Raw genomic sequence first — 13059 nt, forward strand, 5'->3', positions numbered from 1 at the left:
TCAGGAAGGGAAGAGATGGCCTATTTCCCCAAATAAAATATTGGGATTATATGCTAATCACTCTTGGAGAGGTAAATGACTCTGCAGCAGCCTGTGGTGGACAAAAATACAGAGCTGCTATGCGAGCTTGGGGGATCATCCCAGACACAGCTGCGTCAGCACCTCTGGACCTTTTGGAGAAGAAATTCTGTATGCAGTCTAGGAGAGACCTCATTTGAGTCACCTTGGATTGCTCCTCCCGCTGAGTGGGATCCCATGCTTGTGCCTGTTTAAAGGTCCTGACTGTATCTTGCTCTGCAATTCATTTCTCTTTCTGTCCATTATATTTTTACTCATTACTTGATGATACCCTTCCATGCTTCCCACTAACCTTTTCATTTATTATCCTACTTAATCTGTAATATGTAACACCCCCAAGTCTCAGGTTGAATGCTGTACTGGTGCAGTGGGGAAAAAAATGTGGACCCTACTGCTTTTTATTCTCGTCTTGATATAGCTGGCTAGAAGAACACTGGTTTTAATTTACTCAATTTTTCTGTATTGTTCTGCCTCTAAGAGTCACTGTACCCACAGCTATGCTTTGTGATGGTTGATGTTATCAATCCTCATTCATTGATGATACACTGATTGCATCAATCCAGGCCCCTAAAAAAAGAAAAGCCTTTGATAGCCCAATTTAAAACTGGGGGCTTGGATAGAGGGGAATTTTACATAGTGTTTAGGTTAGTCTGAGAAAGGAAACGAGCTTTTCACTGTCAGCTCTGTGTAGTGTTCATCCCCCAGCAGTTCAGGGAGGTCAGGTTAAACCCTTTCTTCCTTGTGTGTTATTCTTTAAATAAAATCTCTAGCAGGAGGCAGATAATGAAATCAGTGCTGATGCACAGAGCATTTTGAGGAAGATGATTAGGAAGTTGAAAGACAGTTAGATTTCTCTTTTTTCTTTTCTCCCTTCATGCTTTTTCTCAACATAGAGAGAACATCAAACAAAGCAAAGCAATAATAGGCCCTAGTGAACTACAGAGAAATAACGGGAGATGTCACTGTGGTGAGGGACTGTATGGTCTCAGTGAGGGTGGTTAGTCAGCGCTCTGCAATTTACTGCACAAGGAGGAGAGGGATGGAGACTTCTTGCCTCCACTTTCAATTTGCCAGTGAGCTCAGGTCTGTGTGTTGGACTGTGTTTTCCCCTCCATCAGTAGCCGTCCCACGTAGTAAGTACATGAGAGGTAATGGTAGGTGGCCAAGATCAAGGCCAGGGTCTGGCTTTTGTGGGGTAACAGAATTTGTTGTTTTCATTCTATGTTAGTTGTTCAGCATGGGGGGGTCAAGCTTGCCTTTTGGCTGCTGCAGTCTCTCTTTTTTTTCCTTCCAGCTGTACCTTTTGTTTTCACACGTGTATTCACTTAATTCCCCTTCTCTCCTCTCCGTAAATGTTTTCTACACAAAATCCACCTTCCTTTCTAGCCCTGTTTTTTGAAGTGTACCACATTGAAATACTTAACGCTGACATTTAACTTGTGTATCCACACACAGATACTATATTTGGGACTGGTCATTCTCTCCTTAGAGTTATTTCAATAGTTTCAAGAGACTTGTATTTCTTTACTGGGAACATTTATTTTTACAATTTTGAGGATCAAACTTTTCTTTTAATGAAGCTTTCCTTCCCAGATACTAGCCTTTGGCCAGATTCTCATACGGCTGCTCATACTCCTGTGTGGTATCTCAGAATCTCCTGTTAGTCAGGCAAGCATGGTTTTGACATAGCTCTATCTGAAGGGCAATTTCCAGCTGCTCTGAGTTGCTTCCAATTCACTTGAACCTACTCAGCTTGCAGACTCTTGAGCCTGTGTCAAACTTGCTATGCTGCTCCCTTGACTGTTCTGGCACCCTGTTCATGTGTTAGATGATTATTTTTTTTATTTTTGTATTTTTAATATCCTTAAAAGTAGCTAAGTAATCAGCTGAAAGAGATTTTGCTCTATCTTTTTATTTTCCTAATCCTATTGAAGGCTTTATTACCTTGTTAACCACTAATGTCCGTTTATTACCATTCTCAGTCTGTCATTTCAGTGCTTTCTCCTTTTTTATTTATAAGCATTAATGTTAACATTATTACATGCTGAGGGGATTTGTAGGCCCTTGAAAATGATGGACATGGGATTGTTTTAAGTATAGACTGTTAATACTGCTGTACATCTTCAGCCCTAAAGATCTCCAGGAACCATAGTTTGAATATATAGATCTGTGCTCTAGGCAGGTATATTTGCAAGACTTCATGATACAGCTTTGCTGACTGTTGTGGGGTTTATCCAATATTCAGATCAGAAATACTGGGAAGAGACCTTTTTCTTTCCATATTCTCTTGAGCAAAGAGTAGGAGATTCCCTGGGGTGAGCAAATGCCAGGGATTTGACGATGAGCCACCTCAGTCTATCAACACCATGTGATCCTTGCCAGTGCCATTCTGCGAAGAGTCTACTTGCCAAAGCAAACTCATAATCCTTCCTAGTCGTTAGCTATTTTGACCTTGCTGTAGTTCCTCGCCATGAAACAGGAAACGTCTTAGCCAGTTATTGGTGTCTTCCTTCACTTGCTAATTTGTTAAACCTGACTTCAGTGTTAATTTGTGTTTTTGCATTATCCTCCCTCTCAACACATTTGGCTCCTGCCTGCATGTCCTTTAAGGAATTGAAAGATGCTGCACAGTCAAAAAGAAACGGTTGGCCATTAACTGCCAATGTAGTTTTAGCTCTTCTATGCAAGTGATTATCCCTATGTCTTCAAAGATGTTTGGGTCTCTTCTCAAGTCAAAGGGCAAAATAGCCTTCTGTGAAATGAATTCATAGCCTTATCTGTACTCTCCAGGTGACTGGACTGCCTTGTAGTTAATACATTGGAGGCAATAGACTTTTTCTATGCTATATCTGATCTGAGAAGCTCCCAATATGTTTTTCAGCAGAAGCAGTTGCAGGAGACAGGGTCAAGGCAGTGGGAAAACAGCAGCACAAGAGTTGCTCCAGAAGGGCCAGTGCAGACAAACATAAAGACTGATGACACAGGGCATGAGTAATCTGGATGGGGTCTCACATCTGCCTTTTCTGGATGTGAAAGAAGAGCTGTGTGTAAGAAGGCAGCTCTCTGCCTGATGGTGATGTAGCACAATTATTCTAGAGAGACTAAAGTAAGAGGAACCCAGTACTTATTTTGGTGAAATCTCTTCAGAGCAGGAATGTCTTGCGGTACCTTGCATGCCAAGCAAGTCTTGTGCTAATTTGCTGGAGACTTAGGTAGCAAAATTGCTCACTAAGGTCTCATTTTCTCTTTGGCACTTGTTCCCTCTATGATTTCCACTCTAAGGGTCTTAAAACTGAGGTGGCAGACAGGTAGGACTGATGGTGCTTGCTAGTCAGGAACATCTATGTGCTTTTTCTAATAGAAGCTCCTCTTTCTTCCCAGCCACAGCAGGGACACTAGGTACCTCCGGTTTGGAGGTGGCATAAAGTTCAGTGTGAAAGACTGCTGTGAACACCTGTACTGTGTGTATTAGTCTGGTAACTGCAGATGGAAAGTGCTGGGAGCCAGAACAGATTGTGATGGAAAAACAGGACAACTGTATCGCTTTTGAAATTGTGACAAATGAGTGTAATACTTGGGTTGCTCTACATTGTAATACCTTTATAACTCGGGTAACTGCAATCCAGTTTGGTCAGGCAATCTCACAAAGCCATTTCCCTTTCCTTGAGGTCATACTCGAAACGTTGAATGCTTCCCCCTGCCCCCCCCAATCCACATGGCCTTTTGTTACCTGGTGGGGCTTCGAAGGGCTAAACCAAAGTGCAGCTCAGGGAGGCTCCACCAGTGACTTGCAGAGAAAGTCACAAAAGGATGCGGTTGGTTTTAGACGCCCTAAAGTATTCTAACTCTGAGCCACTGATGTCATGGTTTATTCAACTTGTTCTGGTTTCCGTAACTAGCAGCAAAACCACTGGCAGATACAAAACGCTTTGTTCTTTTTTAGCACTGCTGGCAGTGGCGTTAAGAGTTAAAAGCCTGTTGGCATGTGTGCGCTTGATATTTTTTAAAATGCCGAGTACCATCAGTGCTAGCTACTACTACAATAAATTCCCCTAATATCTTACATTAATATAGTGTGTTGTGAGGGCTCCAGAAATAATGTTAAAATGGTTTTGGCATAATACTACTTCACTTCTGAAATGCAGTGAGCTTTGGGGTAGAAAATATCAAGCTTGCTAGTGACGTGTTGCACACAGTAGTAGGAAGGTGAAACTCCAGCTAAGGGGTCACCGAGGCAAAGCCCTAATTTAAAGTCATCAGATCTTTGCAAATGAGGCAGGGATGTTGGGTTTCATGGTCTCATTACAGGCACCTACTCATGATTAATGGCTTGAAACAGATTTTATTGTTTAAATAAGAAGAGCTGAGCTGCACCAGGTGAAATTGGAATCCCAGGTTTAAAAGGGTCTATATAAAAATCCTTCTGGCATTGGCAAGTTGCCAGTTTGCCTAGCTGATGAGAGGGGGTTCTCTGGTTTAGATATCTTTCTCTTTTTTTTTCTTTTTTTTTTTTTTCCTGGTTTACCAGACAAATATCCCTGCAATTTACTAATGCCTCGGACTGCTTTATGCAGTGTGCCAGACTGAATGTGTCTGAAGAGGCTTCAAGGACTGATCAGCTTTGCTGCAAGGAGATTTGAAGCTGGAGGTGAGCTTTGGAGCAATGACTTTGTACTGTGTAGTGTCGTTTATTAACATGCAGAATGCAATAAACTCTGCGTCACTGGAGGGGGGGACAACGTGTGGTAGGCCGTTGGAGGGACAAAAGAAGGACTTTGTTTTTGAAAACACCCTACTGCTGGAGAGATGTAACCCTAATCCTAATTCAGTCCCAGAAATCCCAGTAAGAAATGGGAGAAACCCCTCAATTCCTTTCTTTCAGGCTTGACACAGAGATGCCCCGGCATCCTGCCTGTTACTGCTAGTGGCAGTTAGCTGCTCTGTGCCTCTCAGAGGCAGTGTGACTCTGGATCAGCTTGACTGCTCCCGGAGAGAGGAATCTTTCCGCTGCCCTCTGCGCATTGCAAATGCGAAGGCATGTCTTGCTTCCTACCATTTCTGTGAGCTGTCCTCTTGGGCAGATTAGGGACTGCCTCAAAGTACAAACTGGTAACAAAATAAGTCCATTAAACATCAAAGCAAGGCTCACCTTCCATTCTTGCTGCTGTTTTCATATCCTTGTCTGGCTGTTGCTGGTACCACAGGGACTGATAAGGGCCTGAAAACTGCTGTAGTGTAGGTGACCACTGAATGCTGGGGACTTGTTTTGGAAGAGCTGCCTTCCGGAGCTGCTACTCGCTGCTGGCTGCAACAGGGTAAAGTCTCCTGGAGCTACCTAAGATTCTGTGCTGGGGCTACAGAGGCAACGCTCGGGGATGAGAGTTACGAGCCTAGGCCGATTGACAACTGGGAGTGTGCTGAGCAAGAGTCAGAGGTTTAACTCCGTAATAAGCTCCCAGTCCATACTGTGGAGACAAGCTGATGTTGCTCTAGTTCTAGTGCTTGTCCTCACCCCTGGTGAGTGCGTTTCACAAGACACATCCCAGCTGCCTGGTAGATTTGTTTTATATGTGGTACTTAACTAAACCTGGAAAAGGGGCTGTGGGTAGCTAGAGGAAGGGGCTGCGGGCTGGGGTCTGAACTCCTTCCTAACTGTCGCTGTGCTGCCTTGAGCCAGCCTTGAGCCATGTGTCCTCCCAAGTGAGAGGGCAGCTGGTCTGGAGCCCTTGAGGAGTCAGGCAGCGTTTGAAGTGCTGTGTGATCTGCTGGGGAAGGCAAAGCAATGTTATGGATTGCCGTCACTGCTAAGCGCCTGTGTAGGGCAGGGAAAGCTCCACAGAGGACTGCAACAGAATGATCAAAACAGTCTGCATTTATAAAGATTAAATTACAACTTTGCACATCTACTATTAAAGGAGGAGCTGTCAATGGCTGGCTTGTGCGAATGCACTATTCAATTTGGATTTTGTAAAACTTCAGATTGAGAAGGTTTTTTAATCCCTTGTGAAACAGGAACAATAGATGCTGGCTGTTGCCAGGTGCATAATGCGTATAGATACTGTGCAAACTTCTTTCATCATTCTCTGTAAAGCCGGATTTATAGCACTATACTTTGTTGCTCTAGTCCTGAGCTCCACCCTAAGCTTCCTTACACTCAGTCATTTCTCTGCTTGGGAGTCCTAAAAGCAGACAGGCTATAGGCTGCTGTGCTGGTTACAAGCGGCGATGTGGCTGTGAGTAGCTGTTCCCAGAGTCAAATTCTCCTCTCACAAAAGGGGACAGGCTTTGCAGCGACTACCAGCCATGCTCATTCTGGGGCTTCTTTAGGATAGAACTCCTGCCTTCAGAGACTGCTACTCTTCCTTCTCTCTGGTAGTATCCTGCTGTAACAGATGATGTTTTTCTGCCTTCCTCGTCTGGATCCTCTAGCTGGAGCTGCAGCTGTTTCGCCAAAGTGATAAATTGGGTCATTGCTCTGATTTCAAAGTGGGAAGTGAATTGAGCTTTGCAGTCTCCACGCCTCCCAGAGCAGGAGAGTAAATGCTGCTGAGCCAAAAGGTGCTGCACCTGAACAGAGCTCCACTCAGCTGGAAGATTTGGTTTTTTGGCTCTGTAACACTTGGTATTTGGATGTTAAGACAGTAAGCTCAAATTTCTTGTCTGCAGTACAGAGCTCAAAGGCAAACCTTTTAATAGAGCAGAAGGTGGCATCTCTGATGTGTGTCACTCTTCCTATCTTCATGGGAGATCTGAGGGAGGCAGCGGGATTGCTCAGGGAGCTAAGATGTGTCATTCAAAGACAGCAAGTGGGGGGGTGGATGTCCAGAGACATGGAACTGGGGAAGGTGGTTCTGCATCAGCCAAGTGCCAGGGGCTATAAATCAATTCCACTGCCTTAGTCAGAGGGCACTTGGATTCCCCCATGGGCTCAGTTAAGGCACAAATAAGCTCCTGGGGAGCTAAGTATATTGCTAGCAGCACATGCTGTTTCAGCAGCAGCATCTGCCTCATAGCTGGCATGAGTGTAGGCCTGTGGAAGGATATTAATTCACAGCCCTGCGTTTGCTTTCACCTGAGCGCCTGTTTGTAGGAATTCCTCTTTCACTTTTTCCAAACCATGGATTTATGTTCTCCATCAGTAACTGCTTGACAGCAAGAATTGCTAACAGGGAAAATACATTCCAGCCTCCCAGACAAGACGCTGATGAATTGGCCTGGACCATTGTCTGAAAGTACCTAGGATTTCTGAAATAAGCTGATGCGACCTAGCAACCATCGCTTACATCAATGTTGACTGGTGTGTCACAGTTGCATCAATGTTAGTTGTAAACTAGGAAGCTTTTCTCTTCCATGAAAACACGGGTTAGTTAGGATGACCTCTGGCAGTAAGAGAATAAGTATGGAAAATCCACTGATATATCCTTAACATTTGGATAACGGGGTAGTTTCTTGCAGACTGACATCTATAATGTTGTTTCCAGTAGCCCCTGCCATATGCCTTAGCCTCCTAGTTGGAAACTTTGCCACTAAGTCTTACTGTGTGCAGACCCCCACTAATGAAATACTGCGCTTAAGGCTTATTTGTGCACAAAACCCATCTTTGTTTCCCAAGTGTATTTTCCTCAGCAGTTGCAATTCAGCAGACTGCATTGTTTTTGAGTTGGATGCGAAAACAGACACTGAATGCTGTTGAAATCTTACTCTTGGACTTCCTGACTTCTCAGAAAATGCTGGGTTGGGGTCCTGTGTAGAAGCTGTAGAGGTGGAGAAGTTCTTGTGAGTGCTTCTCCCTCCTGCAATGGCATGAGCGAGCTCCTGTCCCACTAATGGACCGATTGCATCTTTGAGACAATGACAGCTTCTTGCAGTGAAATGTGATGACAGAGAAAGACACTGAATCTTTCTGGCAACAAGATTTAGCGTCAAGGAGCTGGCATGACATGGCTAGCTAACTGTTCTTGGGGTGCTTTGGCTTTGGGAAGGTCTGTACTATCTTTTACAAACCAAACTGAGCTGCCCTGGAGCCTCATGAGCGTGTTTAACACAGTGTAAAGAATCATGGTGATAGTGTGAGAATTTGTTTTTCAGGGCACTGCTATCAACTCCCCTCTGGTTGTATTTCTTCAGCAACATCTGTGAATCAAACCATTGCCCTTCTTGCAAGTAAGACACCAGTCTTTTCATTTAGGCATTGCATTGTCCTTTGCAGCCTTCTCCTAGTTCTGTGAAAATTAATGTTCCAAACCCACAACGAATCAATCCATATGTGAATATAGAGGTCACACAGAGCCTACACTGAGATGTCTCTCATTCTGCCAGCAGTTCTCCTTCTCAGTGTTTCAAGGAAGAGTGTACTCAGCTGGCTAATGACTGAGTCTCCCTTTCCAGTCCTCTTCTGCACTAGAAATACATACGCTCCTCCCCAAACCTAGATACTAGCCTTTGCTCAGCTGTGTCATATTGGTGGTTTGCTGGAGTCAGGCATCTGTCCAACTTGCACAAAATGTTAGCTGTTACTGTCACCCTAAAGTTTATCAGTGATTTTATGTAACAGGATGTAACACAGAACATGGATCTAGATGGAGCTGCACATTGGCGGTATCTGCAGGGTTTTTTTGTCCCTTTCATTTTTTAAAAAAGGTAGCTGTGAGCTGCAGTATAGACTTTTTAAGGCTGCGTTTTGTTTGCAAGAAGTACTCTTTTTGTTGAACATCTTGAAACACTAGAACAGGAGCAATCTTCCAGCTGATGGAACCAGAAGTGTGGATTTGTGAGGGAGCCAAGGTAGTTGTGCTGGAACGTAGACTTCCTGACTGTCTGTTTTGTTTTTTGCATCCAGCTGCTTTGCTGAGAATTTTCTACCCTGTCATTAATGCTCCTGAAAACCAACGACTTGATGGAAGCATCTCGCTACAGACTTAGTTCTCACCTCAGCTATAAAGATCTGTTTTCTATTTTAAGTGATGGACCTATTTAATTACAGTACCACCTACAAGTCGCTTTGTAGGCATAGAAAGGAAACTTAGGTCTGTTGCTGGGCTAAACTCCCCTTCTCAGAAGAATAAAAAGAAAGCTACTGTAATGCCTCATCTCAGCCTTCTTCGCAGATGCCTGAGCATGACACACTTTTTGCAGGGGAGAATATTAACAAGATCTGAACTTAATTTCTTCAGCTGATGACAGTTTTCCACATCATCCAGTTCTTGCTGAGCTTTCCACCCGCAGTAGTGCCCAGAGGGATAATATTCCAGGACTGCTTGAGTCCTAAAGTGTGTCTGTCATTATTTAATATGTTGATGTTTCAGAACTAGGACTTAGTGATGCTAGGGCAGGGCAGTTAATGTCATAGTAAACGTCTTGGCATAAAGAAGTCGGTTGCTGTACTGGGGCCACTGACCACTCCTGTCCCAATCGCTCGTCAGGAAGTCAGTTGTTAGCTGAACCAGAAACTTGTAGTCTTGTCTCAGCTACATTGTTAGCTTGAGATGTAGCCTGGTCCTCATCCAGAAACCCTTCACTTGAGTGAAGCATAGTTTGAAGATGGAGGCAACTGTTCTGTTGGGAGACCTGAATTGAAGCTGCCATGCTTTTTGTACATGAGATCATAATTCAGTGTGACCTCAGCTTACGTATGTCAGGGAGAGCTTTTTCTGTGTTGAGTTTGGAAAAGGTCAGGTTAAGATGCTTAAAGAAAAATGGCCCGTTGGTTTGATTCTGATCTTTGTTTAAAAACCAAAAGATGCAAAAATTTCAGAAGTCAAATCTGGGGAGTGGGAGGATTTTATTTTGATAGCATTCCCCTTTAAAAAAAGGGAAGAAAAATGGCCTGCCTGTACTGTCACAAAAAAAGCCTTATTTTCCAGCTCTCAACAGAGTTGTGGTTTAAAAGGTGAATCCAAACTCTGGAGTGTTAACCCTGTATCCAGTAATCTTGCATAGTTGTACCCAGGTGCTCACACACAGCTGCAGATCCTTCTGCCCTGCCTCTTGATACTAAGTCAAGAACAGATGCTGCAGAAATACCTACAAAATATTTAAGATCACTTCTCTCCTCTGTCACTTGCTCTTGGAAAAAGTGATCAGATCATTCTGATGCTAAGTGCCACTTCCTGGCAGAAGCTTTAATGCCTGCTAGGGTAATGGTGAGTGGCATTTCAGATCGCAGACTCCTCTTACTCTGTATAACTCCTACTGTTTGTTCCCTTCTCTCTGGGTATTGAATTGTTGTTCTGGCACATTATTTGACCTGGGTTTTTCCCTGCCCTTGTTTCTTCCATGGGGGGCTGTGTGCCATCATGCTGCTGACAGCACATGCATTTGAGAGGATTCCTTTACGTGTGCCTCTTCTGGCATTTTACGATCCTGTCTCTTTCAACATGTGATAGCAGAAAATAAAGTAGGTCACTTTATTTCCTTTCTGCTTTTCTCAGTTCTGCAGCTCTTGTGATCTTTGAATTCTTTCTGAATATCAGACAGTTTTGGAGACTCGTGACTGGGAGAGTTCAACAGGCTCCTAAAGCCTCAGTAGTCATCTTGGTATTGGGCCTTAACAGGGCACTAGGGACATCTTTCTTTATAGCCTTTGTGTGCCTTGGATACCCTGTTAATTAGTGCCCTTGACATGTTTTAGAGAGATAAGAAGGAAGAATGATGGCAGCTTTCCTAATGCATAACCATTGCTTGCCGCTATGATGCATCCTGTGGCTGCTGCCAGCCCTGCTCTCCTGTTCTCTCTGAGTTGATTGTAGCTGGCAGTTGTCGTCTAGAAGCAGTAAACCAAGTGAACAGCTCTACTTATTACCATTTATAAAAATGCACCAAACAAAAGCTCTAGGAACAGTCACAAGTCAGTCCTTAAAAAGGCATATGGAAGGAATTGAGTCTTCTGTGAGTCAGGCCAGCTTAGACTACTGTAGCCTTACAACAAACCCCAAAACTTTCAAGTACCTGAATTTTTCAACCTGCAGACTTGCTTTTGGGTTTTATTCATACAGCCCAAGGTGGGAGAAGCATTGGGGTTAAATTATAGCACTGTTTCACTGAAACTCTCTCTTGTGAATGGTTCTCAGAATGGTAAGATCAGAGTCTCTGCAGGGTAATGCAGAGATGTGGCCCCCTTCAACTTCTGTCACTTGGTTTCTTAGCAGGGTAAGTGTGGTACCAAATTATTCTGTGTTAAGCCAGGGTGAGAATGGACCCCTATGGTTTATCCCACCTTAAAAGTGTGTTACTATGTGGTCAAATCCATGCAAACTCCAGATTTTGTAGAGCTTCTCTGAAATGCGAGACCGAGTTGGAGATGCAGAGACCTGGTCCAAAGCTTCCACCCAAGCTGCTTTCTAGTGGTTTTGAATTCCTGACCACACTGCTCAACTGATATGCCTGGTTAGTCAGGAAACGTCAAGCAGAACTTGAACTTGTGTGTATTAAGTATAAGGTGCAGTTTCTTAAGAAATTTGCTAAGCAAGCATGAAATCCTCTTGTTGTGGTTTAACCTCAGCCGGCAACTGAGCACCACACAGCCGCTCGCTCGCTCCCCCTCCGCCCCGGTGGGATGGGGGAGAGAATCAGAAGAGTAAAAATGACAAAACTTGTGGGTTGAGATAAGAACAGTTTAAAAATTGAAATAAAATAAAGTAAAATAGTAGTAATAATAATAATAGAAGAATATGCAAAGCAAGTGATGCACGATGCAATTGCTCACCACCCGCCAACCGATGCCCAGCCAGTTCCCGAGCAGCGGTCACCGCCCCCTGGCCAACCCCCCCCAGTTTATATACTGAGCATGACGTCCCATGGTATGGAATGTCCCTTTGGCCGGTTTGGGTCAGCTGTCCTGGCTGTGCCCCCTCCCAGCTTCTTGTGCACCTCCAGCCTTCTCAGTCGGTAGAGCATGGGAAGCTGGAAAGTCCTTGACTAGTGTAAGCACTGCTTAGCAACAGCTAAAACATGGGTGTGTTATCAATGTTATTCTCATACTAAATCCAAAACACAGCACTGTACCAGCTACTAGGAAGAAAATTAACTCTATCCCAGCTGAAACCAGGACACCTCTTTTAAATATAGTCAAAAATTCAGATATGAGAATAATATCAAGAGGGCAACGCAGCAGCATTTTGGGAAGAGCAGAGTTTAAGATTCCCATTAAAACAAAAATAGTTGTGCAAATAAAACTACCAGCTGATGCAGTACAAATTAATGGTTTTAAAATGTGGGGGAAAAGCAGCTGAGTTACTAATCCCTGTACTGAAGCCCTTAAGTCCTTTTAGTGAGTGACTTCTGCTTGTCATCTAATCCCTTTGAATCATGGAAAACATAGACCCAGAGTTGTTTTCTGCTGTGTAGAAAGAAGAAATTTAACCAGTGAGCTTTGATTAATTGGCAACGATGAGGAGCTGTGTATGCACTGTATCTAATTGCTTTTTTATATTGTCTTCCTCTAACTTCTTGGAAGACACAGGTTTGTGGGTTGCATATGCAAAATATGCTAAAAAAACCCCACCTCACTAAGGCTTTGAACCTTCAGCTTCAAAGATCATTGTGTGGATCACCTTATATTGCTTTGGACAGTGTCTAATGGGGACATTGCTCAGCCAAGCTGAATTTATGCAGTAGAAATTCAAGCTGAAATTGAACACACCTCAGAATCACGGAGTAAATCAAATCTCATTTCCTTGCTTGCAGAGAATGTGAGCTGTGCGGGCTTTCTTCCTCCTCCTCCTTCTCAGTAATTTTTATTCTACCGGATCAGAGCTACCTTTTCCTTATGAGAAATACTGAGCGAGTGGCTTCCCTGAGCCTTATCCAAAAACCCATCAGAGCTAATAGCTTTGAAAACGTTTGATGTCCAAGAGGCACTTGGGAGCACTAAATCCTCACACAGGGATTTTTAGGCTGTAGAACAATGGTGTCCTCCAAGCACTGCAGAAATTACCGTGGAGATGATATTTCCATTACAGATCCTGCAGGTACTTATCCAGG

General features: G+C 43.8%; 1 protein-coding gene across 3 annotated transcripts in view; it reads left to right on the forward strand.

Annotated features, from left to right (window-relative positions):
- Positions 1–13059, forward strand: part of ARMH3 (armadillo like helical domain containing 3) — a 130414-nt gene that overhangs the window by 95892 nt on the left and 21463 nt on the right. The gene's annotated exons all lie outside the window — the stretch shown is intronic.

This window comes from Aptenodytes patagonicus, chromosome 5 (genome assembly GCF_965638725.1).
Source record: "Aptenodytes patagonicus chromosome 5, bAptPat1.pri.cur, whole genome shotgun sequence".
Lineage (NCBI taxonomy): Eukaryota > Metazoa > Chordata > Aves > Sphenisciformes > Spheniscidae > Aptenodytes > Aptenodytes patagonicus.